Below are 12,013 nucleotides of genomic sequence, written 5' to 3'. Positions count from 1 at the left end.
TATTTAAAAGCATAATAGAAATATGTATACATAGTATAATATTAATTTTTTTAAATTAATTTAGAAAATATAATTTATAAGTAATTTATAATTAGGTATAGTTTATAAACACACATATACTTACATATAATGTAAAATTGAAAAGAAATACACCAAAATATTAGTAATCAAACTGGTGCAATTATACCTACTATTTATTTTAATTGAGATGCTTTTGCATCTCTTTCAAACTTCACAAATGAGCTTGCATGATCACTTAATTTATTATAAAAATATTATATAAGTTAGGTATATTTTAATAGTAAATGCTTTGTAGACTTACACACTGTAAGTAAAGGTGAAAATCGGGGCAACTTTTTGAAAGACAATTTGGCAGATTATATGTTTTAATTTTTTTATACATATAAACCTAACAATTTCAATAATAAAATTGCTTTTTCAAATAACTAATAGATTCAGTAATAGGGAACTGCTCAAAGAACAGTCTCCTTTATGCACCAGTCTTGGAATTCTAAGAGCCAATGAGAGACAGAGACATACAGAGAAACACACAGAGAAAAGCATTTGTGGGTTCCAGTATAAATGGAATGTGTACACAACTTCTTGACAGTAACAATTACAAAACAAGATCTCAATCAGGCCCAGCTAGGTAGATAGCAAAATTCGGAGAATTTTGTATTTCAAGTGTTGAGATCAATCACATAAAGACATAAAATACATTGATTATATCAGTGAAAATATAGGGAAGGGTGAACAGGAGAGATAAGCTCCAAATACTTTTGATGCCTTGGCATATATAAAAGTCTAGAATTGTGTGAGTAAATTGGTAGCTGTAGAGATGATTACATAAATAAAGGCTTTAATATTTAATTTAAGCTTTTTTCCCCCTCGGGTTTGCTTTGTTTAATTTTTATATCTGAATTGTATTCTTTGGTTTCTGTCAGTTCAGTAAAAAGTTGAATCAGTAAAATAAAAAATAAAGTGTTAGCATTATTTTTGCTACTTAGGAAACTAAGTTTATGATTTGATGTTGATCTCCACTTAACAATTGTAATTTATAGTTTGAACAAGTCTGAAGAGTAAAAAAATTTATTACCGTTTTACAACTGAAGAAAATGAAAGCCAGGAAGTAATCTTGCCTAGTCATAAAGCTAGTAATACAAACTAGTACTTTAAGTTGAAGTTTGATCTGTTATTGAGGTGGATGTTTACACAGAACACAGTTTCTTCCAGCAACTGAATGTCATATATATGTATTTAACAGTGGTGTCAGTGACTGGTATAATTGCTGTAATCACATGGGTGATTTTTGTTTGCTCTTCTTGTTGTTTATTTCTTTTATATTCATTACTTTGTTATCCAAAATGGTAAATAAACATCTTTGGCTTTAGTAATCCAGGGGGAAAAGAATATTGTAACAAATTACAAAACTAAAATTTTAGCTATAAATAGATATTATAATAAAATTTTATCAATTCCATAACAATGTACTCATCAAAAAATATTAAAAAAATGAATGACAAGCTTTAAAATGGCTGAAATTATCTTGTGCGCATATATCATATATATGACAAACAATTTATATCCAAAACAGATAAAAAGCTCTTAAAAGTCAATAATAAAATATCAAACTAATATTTCTAAAGGAATAAAAAACACCCCTGATGGAATAAATAGGATTGAATTTATCCTAAAGTTAAAAATAACTAGAACACTGAACAAAACACATGAAAAAGCTGTTTTAAGACATTGGAGAAGAGGTAGCACAAAACAAAAACAAAATGAAGGCTACAATCATCCTGCCTTCTGTTTGGAATCAATGTCTGGACTCCAGGTGCAGAAGAGGGAAGCTAAAAGGAAACAATGGATTCCCTGACAGAGCACAAAGAGGCTGGATTTTCTGGAGGCTCTCAGCTTCTAGATGTCTACAAACTAACTGGAAGGACAGAGCTATATGAAAAAGATCGTAATTTTTGAAATAATATTCTATATTTTAGGTAACTAATGTAGACAAAGAAACAAACTTACCATCAAAGTGGTTAAAGTAAACATTTTGCATGAATCAATTTAGTAAATCAAAGCTGACAATCTGGAATATATGAATTCTCTCATTGAAGACAGCTTAAAAATGCTTAACAATATTAAGGAAAATCTCTTCAATTATTTGATAGCTAAAAATAAAGATAAGACTTGCTAGGTCAAACAGATAAAACTGAAAATGGATGTAAATTTTGCCTTAGAGCTCATTTTGTCTTGGACATTGCCCATTGTGAATAAGGAGCAGGGAGTATAAACATTACTTCAGTAGATTTGTAGGATACACTAAGAGTGAAGGTTATACAGATTTACACTCTGAGTAAGACAATCAAGAAGTCAACCAGCCCTCGTGTTAAGTGTTGTCCAGCTTCAAGTTATATTCAGTGACCTCTCACAAAATTTACTCTAAAATTGGACTAACATGATTTTAGAGTATAAGAACCCCTTGCATCTTGGTTTGAATATATTTCTATAAATAACTTTTAAATACAAAGTTCATCACATAATTAGTATTCAATCCCATAAGGAACTAAAACAATAGGAATTATAAACCTACAGAAACCACAAACCACTGAAACACATAAATAGAAGCTCAGAGGGTAAAATTATTGTAGATGGAAAAATCAATGCTTAACATATTCCAAGGGATAAAATTAAGCTTGAGAATTTTGCCTAAGAACTGGAAGGAACAAATGACAGCAGATGAGAAAATGAATTAAACAGAAATGAAATGCTAAAATTAGAAAATATGGTAATCACATTATTATTTCTAATGATGTGTTTAACTGCAAATAAGACACAGCTAAGGGGAGGATTAGTAAATTAACTAAGTCAAGATATTCATAAAAAATATGGAGAAACAAAAGAATTAAAGTGAATAGGAGATGGTATAAGATATAGAAGGTACTGTGAGAAGGTCTCTGATAGACCAAATTATTTTTTACAGTTAAATTATATCTCTTTTTGATTAGGTTATTATCATTGATGTAAATTTGGTATGTGACTGGCTTTGAACAACAGAATGTGATCAGTTACAATTTCTCATTTCTGAGAAGTTTTAAGAGACAGAACATGGTTCTGCAATTTCTCTTTTCTTTTCTGACAAAAGTAAAGAACTCTCCACAGACAACATCTACTCCATTAGTCTGAGTACCAGAGTGAAGAAGACACATGAAATAGCATTATAGTTGGACAATGGCTGACATTAACAAGAATTTTAACCACTGAAATTTGGGGGCATTTGTAACCACTAAAAGGCTAAGAAAAGCTGACTTTAACAAAGTCTGCCAGGTTGAATTGAAGTGGCTGACAATCAAGACAATATAATGAAAACTATTTTAAAAGAGAGAGGCTCAATATTTTCCAAAATTGATAAAAGATATCAATATATTAATTTCATTCTATCAAAGACAAATATATATAAATTAAAAGAAAACTACACCCAGGCACATAATAATAAAAGATAAAAAAATAACAAAAAACAAAAAAATGAACCAGAACTGACAGTTAACTGATCAACAGAAACAATGGAATGAAGATAAAAATAAAATTATGCCTTAGAAATGTTATAAAAAACTTATCTCCCAATATAGAATTCATATCCTTTAAAATTATTATTTCAGAATAAAGTAAAAGCCAGCAGACCTCTACAAAAGGGAATTCTAAAAATTATTCTTTAGGCATAGAAAATGGTGACATATAAAAAATTAGACATACAGGAAGAGATGAAGAATACTGACGGTTGAAATGCTTCCTACATCTGAATTTAATTATTGGTTTGTTTATGGAAAAATGATGTTCTGATCTGAACACTTCTTGGAAAGTGGAAAACCTCCAGGGATGTATGCAAAATGGAAAACAAGTATTACAACTAAAGTGTTCTAGTACAACAAGCCTATTATTCTTTAATAACATATAAAAATTTGTTGAGGCTACAGAAATAATTTTTTGAGATACTTGTAGATCATTATGGAGTTGTAAAAATGAATACATCTAGATCACTGATTACTTTCTTCCAGTATCTTAAATTAGTAACATCTTGTATATCAATAGTGCAATCTCACTATCCATTAATATACATAGATATACTCCCGTGTTTAGATTTCACCTTTTTGTCATGTGTTCAGTTGTGTGTGTGTTTAGACCAGGGGTAGTCAACCTTTTTATACCTACTTCCCACTTTTGTATCTTCGTTAGTAGTAAAATTTTCTAAACGCCCACTGGTTCCACAGTAATGGTGATTTATAAAGTAGGGAAGTAACTTTACTTTATAAAATTTGTAAAGCAGAGTTATAGCAAGTTAAAACATATAATAATAATTACTTACCAAGTACTTTATGTCAGATTTTTGCTAAGTTTGGCAGAATAAATCTTTATAAAACAATTTACTGTAGTTAAATCTATCTTTTTATTTATACTTTGGTTGCTCTGCTACTGCCCACCATGAAAGCTGGAACGCCCACTAGTGGGCAGTAGGGACAAGGTTGACTACCACTGGATAAGATCTATGCAATTTGATTGCATGTATAAATTAGTTTGACCACCACCATACTGAAGATACACAATTCTATCACAAAGATCATTTATGCTATAATTATTAGATATATGCTTCTCTCTTTATACCCTACCATGCCTAACAGCTATTAATTCGTTGTCTATGTTTGTAATTTTGTCTTTTCAAAAATGCTATTGTATAGTATGCAACATTTGAGGGTTTTTTTTTTTCTCAGCATAATTCCTTTGACATATATCTAAGTTGTTACTTGTATCAAGATTTTATTCCTTTTCATTGCTGAATAGTATTGCAGTGTATAAATGTAGCACAGGTAGTTTGAACATTTACAAATTGGAGAACATTTGGGTGTTTATGGCTTGAAGCTACCATGAATAAAGTGACTATAAGTATTTGTATATGGGTGTCTGTATAAACATGTTTTTATTTCTCTGAGTCAAATGCCCAATAATTGGCTGCATCCTGTGGTAAGCATAAGTTTGGTTTCTGTAAGAAACTGCCATACCTTTTTCTTGAGTGTCTGTTTTACTTAACAGTCCCACCAGCAATGTATAAATGACCGTTACTTCATATGCAAACAAAACTTTAAGGAAACCATCATAACAACCAACCTAAGGGACTATTCAAAAGAAAACTGTCAATGTTAAAATATTGAGTTGAAAAGGCACTAGACATTCATAGAAAAAATATCATCAATATTTTACATGTAATCTTTTTTTATTGATTTTAACTTGTTGTGTTTACATAGTTACAAGTGTTCACCCGAATATATCTCCCTTCCTCCTTCCCTCCCGTGTTACATTTAATCTTTAATTCATTATACTCTGTTCTCCACATTTTTCCCTTAAGTTTCTTAAATGAGGTCTTAATTGACAATGTATCAGTCAGTGGTCTAGATTTTGGCCATTTTAATAAGTCTGTTGTGGTATCCCATTTTTTTCATTTGCAATTCCCTAATGACATGTCAGTTGAACATCTTTCATATCTTTACCTGCCACCTGTATGTCTTTGAAGAGGTCATATGCCCATTTTTTAATGGGGTTGTTTGCCTATCGTTCAGTTTTAAGAGTTCCTTATGTATTTTAACACTTCTCATTAATTGTATCCTATGCAAGTATTTCCTCCCAAATAATTTACTTTAATATACATTACTGATAACATTTCCAGTTCTAAATTCCATCCTATTAAAATTCTCAAATCTAGTTGATTACTAAGAAACTACACTTTTATCATTTTTTCTAACTCACAATTCTTTCTCAGTATTAAATTAGCTCTTTTATTTTTGCCTATTTATAAATTTGGTAATCATTTGTTTTATAAACATTTTTAGATATATGAATCTTAAATCTCTGTGAGGCAGTATGATAGAAGTTAGATATATCAAAATGAAAAATGCAGAAAATTGGTCTATAGCTTCCCAAGAAACACATCCTTTTTTCTTTTAGAAAGATACAGTCTTCTAATAGATATCTTTTATCCTTTGATTTTAAAAATTGCATAAATGTTAATGACGTCTATCCTCTTTATCTCCACTCCCATAATTCTTACTACCTACTGGACTTGTTCATTGGGTTTCCTAGTTGGTCGAATTATCCATATTATGTTTCATGTTAGTAAACTTTAGTGTTACCTCATTCTCTGACACACAACTTTCTGTCCACATAACATTAAGTGCACCTCTAGCTACATTTTGAATATGTCCCTTTTCTTTGTCTCTCTACTTGTTCTTTTTATCTACTATCTTTTAAGTTGTTTTTTTTTTAACCATCTTTTAAGTTTTTAAGAGCAGTTTCCTATCTGACTTCCTGTTCCTTTTGCTAGAACAACATTTTACATAAAATCTTGTATACATTTTTAATGTTTGTTTAAAAAATTATTTTAAACCGATGTGTATGTATATATGTATTATATAGATAGATGATAGATAGATAGATAGATATGATATTGGATCAATATATAATCTAAATTTAACTATTTAATTTCTTAGGGCTTAAATTTTGGGAAGAGGAATGAATAGTTATGGGTTCTGAACCTGTTAAATTATAACTACACAATAGCTTACAGATACTAAAAAATATTTACAAATCATCACATTCTGTTGAGATGATTTTCTGAATGAGACATGAGCAGCCTGTTTTGAACAGTATTTACTCTTCCTTATTAATGGATTTTTATTATTCAGCAAGAATGTATTTCACTTCCTCTGACACCTGTTATATATTCATATATTAGCAATGGCTCCCGACTTTTGCTATGAAAGACATAAATCACCAAAGGAAGTATGCATAAACAAAGGGCTGCAGGCCATAACATTGTCATTCTCCTCCTCTGTCTCAATTAAGAGAGAGCGAGTCTCTTCCTCTATGCATTGTGAATGTTGACAAATGACTCACACTACAGAATTGCCTTCCTGATTATAAAAATGTCCTTATATTTTTGAAAATTACTTTAAAAAAATTTTTTTAAAGGTAACTCACAGTTTTATTTTTTATTTTATTTTTTTATTTACTCATTTTAGAGAGGAGAGGGAGAGAGGGGGGGAGAGAGAGAGAGAGAGACAGAGAGAGAGAGAGAGAGAGAGAGAGAGAGAGGAGAGACAGAGAGAAGGGGGGAGGAGCTGGAAGCATCAACTCCCATATGTGCCTTGACCAGGCAAGCCCAGGGTTTCGAACCGGCGACCTCAGCATTTCCAGGTCAACGCTTTATCCACTGCACCACCACAGGTCAGGCCTTTTAAAATTTTTTATGCTAACATTGATTGCATATAAGTGATAGTCTATGAAAAATACTTCTCAAATCTTTAATTTTTTTCTTTCCTACACATTTTTTTCTCCTCTTTCATAATGTTTAGAGAATGTTGTAATAAGAAAATCAGGAGGCTTGCTCACATTAAGAAAGCATATCTCAACAATAATAAAGATCACAAATGGTAATAAAAATCACCTTGAGAAATTCCAGGTGGTTTTTTATTTAGAAAGTTCCAAAGACAATCTGACTTTGAAAAAAGTGTTTGGATAGATAAATGACAATAGAAAACTATGGGTATTAAATGAATGAGTAAATTAAAAAATATATCATGTTGAGAAATGAGATACTAATAAATTTTCACATATGAGACCTGTATATAAATTCAATGTGTCCTACCAACCACAGAGTCCTGATGGAAAAATCTTATTAAGTAAATTATTTGACCAGTATAGTTTTTTTCTTTTGCAAAATGGCTCATCTGAAATCTGGTTATTTCTAGTTTGTTAATTTTTAACTTTTAAGTAATACTGACAATTTTTTTTATATTCTTAGTATAGACATTGACAAATACTTTTTGTTTTATACTTAAAATAAGTCTATAAGTGGGCACTATTTGATTTAAATCTACAACAAAGAATTTAAGGTTGAAGGCAATAAGTAATGTGTGCAAAATTACAATATTAGGAAAAATCATCTGAATCCAAGCATCTTTGTTCTCTGCTCTAGGTAATAATAATGGCTTTGCATTTTAAAATATAGTAGATTGTAGCAGTTAGAAATCTCTTACCTTCACTTTTTTTTGCAATTAAACTTTCAAATAAGCTAAAGCACTAAGAAAATTCTCTTACCATTCACATCCTCCTTCATTAAATTTACATTTTATACAAAGTTTTAAGATTATTTTTAATTATTCAGAACCAAAACCGAGATTACTGATTCTGTCTTGAAAGCAGATGATTCTAGATTTCACTAAAGTGAATATTTTTGAGGAGTGCAGACTTTTTACTGATTCTAGACACTAAAATATTTGTTCCTTTTTGAATAATAAGAAACTTTACTAAACCAGCAAGTGATTTTTTTCCATTCTTCTAGAATAGTTCAAAATCTTACTGAAAAGTTTAAGACATACTTTCATATATGAATATAAATCTGAAATAAAATTGCATTAAATGTTTCTTGATGCTATTGAACTGTTTTGCAGCTTTAGAGAAGTTTTAAATGCTTTAGAAGATTTAAAACTTCTCTGTAATACCTAATGTCATGAAGAATATAATTTTAAAAAGTTATGTTGGTGAGGGGAACTCAAAATTTAGAAATTGAACTTTAGTAATAATAGCCTTTAGTTGCAATTAATAGGTTTAATGATTAATGCAAGTAAAAAGATTTGTTCCAGGGGCTGGATCCATGAGTAGACCTATGTGACTTGATGAGGTTGCAAGCAATCCACCTTTTTGCCCAGGCTCAGAATATCTACAAGCAAAATGGTATCTAAACCCAGATAAGGATACAAAAGAAAGAATTACTGGTCAATGGATAAAGAAATGCTAGAAGAATCCCTGGGCTGCAACTTTTATCTAATTAACTTCTCCCTAAATGCCAAACCTCTTACCTATCCCTTTCTTCTCATTATACAAAAACATTGGCTGAGACATTAGGTGTTAAGGTAGTTTCTGGGTACAGAACCCCCATCATCACAGATCACTGGCCATCTCAATAAAGTGCCCATAAAGATTCAATCCTTATCTTTAACTTATTTGGCTGAGTGGTAATATATTTGGCAGTATGAATGTGGATATATTTCCAGTTTCAATGCTAATATTTTTTTTAACCAGAAGAAAGAGGTGACTTAACCATAAAAATCAAACACCTCAATTGAATATATCTGTCCACTGTTGAAACTGGTGTAATAAGATTTTTAAACAATGTTTTTTAGGTATAGATTTCTAGATCTGTATGTTGAAAGCAGTAATATTCCTTAAGAAATTTAAATGGCATGAGATAGTTAGGGAGATATCAGTGCTTCTAGTTCTTTAGGAATCTGGAGAAGAATCAACTCAGAAATCTGACATAGTAGCATGATGCTACAATCTGACCCAAAGCCAAAATGCAAGACAAGTACAGCACACAGTCCCATTTCTTGAGTCCCTCAATTATCTCAGCATCTCAGGAATGGGGTAAACCTCAGCTCTGAATCCTGTAGGAAACTTATGTATGTCAAAATTCACTCAGTACTTACATCTTCATTTCTGGGAACTGCTTCTTTCTGGCAGTGAGCCAAGGACAGGATGCTTGTGTATAAGATGCCTCCCTGGAAGGCAGGAAGATGGTGACACACTCACCTGAGTGCCTCTGTACAGTTACTGGTCACATTTGCTATAGCAAAATCCAAGGAGTAAACCCCACAGATTGGAACTCTGAATCCTAGCCCCAAACCACTGAAGTCCACTCCATCTTTTTCCTTCAGCTCTTGTTCTTTGTGTCAGGTTCAAAGTGTGTTCCGCTTCAGGCCTAATTATGTTGACTTGTCACAAGTACCTTTTTTTCCTTATTTTAATAAGAAGGGTATTTTATTTTTGCCCTTAAGTTGTTTTCTTAGATGCTTTTGTCTTGCACCAACAGCCATTCAAATCATTCAAATCTAAAATCACTTCACATCTTAAAAAGACTGCTTTTAGTCAGTTTTTCTTTCATGTGTTTCCAGCTTTTCTTGTTTGTGGGAAATGTTGACATTAACACATTTTATTCAAAAAATTAAGTGAGGATATTTGGGATGGGTTTCAAATGAGACCTTCTTTCTGATTATATAAGAATTTATGTTCCTAGGGAAGGTTATATTTTGAGATATTAACATATGTTTTGTGTTCACTGTTATAAGAGAGAAAGATAATGAACTCTTTTGTATGTGTTGTTTCTTTTGTTGTTCTTCTTAGTGTTTCTTTCTCATCCAAGAAATGAAATTATCACTGTGCTGTGACACTTTATCACTCTGGGGCATTTCCAGAATAATTATAAACAAAAGAGACCCACTATAGCCAGTTTTAGCAAAAAATAAATAGATGAACAAATATTTATGATAGATACGTGAATTCCAACTGCCCTCTTGATGTTCCGCTTAACTGTCAGACCTCACCCTTCCTGGACAATCGCCCCTGAGACAGAAGAATTCCAAGAAGCTGGCAAGCCCCCCAAGAAGGAGCATTCTAGACATACCAGAACTTTTGCCTCAGTATCCCCTCAGGTTCTCCCAAACACTATATAATTTGCCCCTAGTCTGTAACCGGTGCTCTTCTCCCTGGGAGAAGTGCCCGGCAGGGTTCCTGACTTCCTTTCAATAAAGCCTGTTCCTCTGGTCTTTTAGACTCCCATGGATTCCAACAATTTATACTGATTAATCTTCCAAAAGCCCAAAGACCAGAGTTAGAATTTATACAGCTTGGAGAACTGTCCTGTCCAGAGCACATAACCTCTTCAGAATAGACAATTATACCATCATCACTGTGCTCAGATATCACAGTTATAAGGCCAGTGGCTGTGGCTATGCAGATTCACATTCGATTCAAGCCGACAGTAAGAGAATTGTTACAGTAATATAATGTTATAGTAATTAAATATATAGAAATATAGAAAAATATGGAAGATACATAGAAATAAGTTAGGATATAATATTAAAAGCCATTAAGGCAAGTGAGTAAGGTTATGCCCTCTAGGTGAGAGCTAACCTAGTGTGTAGAGATGTGATAGGCAAGGCCATGCCTTCTGCGCAGGGCCCAGTCAGTGTGTGCGTGAAGTTATATATAGATAAAAAGAGCTCCCTGGGAGGAACTCCCCAAAAGTGGCTTGATGTGATGATCCCATAGATTAACACCTGTTAGAAGGCCTATGCCAGAAAGGGTACTGTATGGGCAGTATCCATGGCTGCCATCAAAGCCACCTGGCCAATGCAGGTTCAGGTTTGATTTGAACAGATGGTAAAGGAATCAACAGAGCCGAAAACTTGTGATCCATTTTTCTTTGTTCTAGACTCGCACTCAGCAAGCGAGTAAAAATACATACTGGGCTCAAAAACCCACTCATTCAATGCTCACAAAGCTGCTGACTCATCCGAGTTTTCCTAGAATCAAAGGCTTCCACCTCACCAGTCTTATTCACCTCTGTTTTCCATCTCTTTCTCCTCTATGAACTGGCTTCTCCTCCCCATTCTGCCATTTTAGCTGACTCCTCCACGTGGCCTCCCTGTCCTGTCTCCATGGGCTCTTCCTCTCTACAAGAACGTTGCCACTCTCCCCAAAATGGCCTCCTAGCTCCACCTTTTAAAACCTTTTGGCATGAAAGCCTTCTCCAAATACACATTAGCACAACCATGCCCCTTCTCAAGCAAGAAGGGCATTGATATTATCACCTGGGCAACAGGCAGTGCCAACTCTAACAATAAGGGTGAAAAACGATAACTTTATCTGCCCAACAGGTACTTAAGCCAAGGGGCCTCCTGCTTTAGTCAGTCATCCAGACTTCAACATTGAACGTGTACTGTCTCCATGCTGTTCTGGCCAAGAACAGCTGAGAGGAGCATGCCATGGACCCATTAAGCTGTACCCTAGGATCTGTGAATAATAAACTGTTTGTGTGATTCTTGCAACTAACTTGCATGTTGGTTGTATATCTTCTCCAGTGGTAATTGCTCTTGTTACTAATAAGTGGAATCCTCATAGCTGCCTA

The sequence above is a fragment of the Saccopteryx leptura genome, chromosome 3, assembly GCF_036850995.1.
Source record: "Saccopteryx leptura isolate mSacLep1 chromosome 3, mSacLep1_pri_phased_curated, whole genome shotgun sequence".
Taxonomy (NCBI): Eukaryota; Metazoa; Chordata; class Mammalia; order Chiroptera; family Emballonuridae; genus Saccopteryx; species Saccopteryx leptura.
Note: the sequence above shows the minus strand (reverse complement) of the source record.